This window comes from Nanorana parkeri, unplaced genomic scaffold, assembly GCF_000935625.1.
Source record: "Nanorana parkeri isolate BGI_ZX_2015 unplaced genomic scaffold, ASM93562v1 scaffold2895, whole genome shotgun sequence".
NCBI classification, from domain to species: Eukaryota; Metazoa; Chordata; class Amphibia; order Anura; family Dicroglossidae; genus Nanorana; species Nanorana parkeri.
The window spans coordinates 7,526-8,232 of record NW_017309163.1 but is presented as its reverse complement, the minus strand read 5'-3'; the positions used below and the strand labels follow the sequence as shown (position 1 = coordinate 8,232).

Below are 707 nucleotides of genomic sequence, written 5' to 3'. Positions count from 1 at the left end.
GCTCTGTCCTTGTTCAGGCACTTCCTGTTATAGGGTGACAACGCTCTGTCCTTGTTCAGACACTTCCTGTTATAGGGTGACAACGCTCTGTCCTTGTTCAGACACTTCCTGTTATAGGGTGACAACGCTCTGTCCTTATTCAGACACTTCCTGTTATAGGGTGACAACGCTCTGTCCTTGCTCAAACACTTCCTGTTATAGGGTGACAACTCTCTGTCCCTGTCTGCCAATTGCACTCCTGCGTTGTCACTGTGACCCTCAGCCCTCTGATGGAACACTCTCTGACCTGTAGACGTCCATCTGGTTACACTGTATCCTCTTTGGTGTCACATGACTTCCTGTGATAGTTATTGGGATCATTTTATTACAATGTATCTTTTCTGTGAATGGAATGACAGTTGTGAGGAGTCTCCCGGCTGTGGACCCCCCGCTCCTCTCCCGGCTCCGCTCCTCTCTCTGCTTCTGGCCCCCGCTCCCTTCCACGCTCTGCTCCCCGATCCTCTCCCGGCCCCGCTCCCTGGCACTGCTCCCCGATCCCCACTCCTCTCTCTGCTCCCCGATCCTCTCCCGGCCCCGCTCCCCAATAAAATAATCCCCCCATAGCACACAGTGTCCGGGGTCACTGAGGGGTTCATCTCGGGGTCACTGAGTGGTTCATCTCGGGGTCACTGGGGGGTTAATCTTGGGGGTCACTGAGGGGTTCATCT

The 707-nt window shown here is 54.5% G+C and overlaps 1 protein-coding gene across 1 annotated transcript in view; it reads right to left on the bottom strand.

Annotated features, from left to right (window-relative positions):
• Positions 1–707, bottom strand: part of LOC108802489 (filamin-binding LIM protein 1-like) — a gene marked incomplete at its 5' end in the record, with an annotated part of 10,314 nt that overhangs the window by 2,374 nt on the left and 7,233 nt on the right. The gene's annotated exons all lie outside the window — the stretch shown is intronic.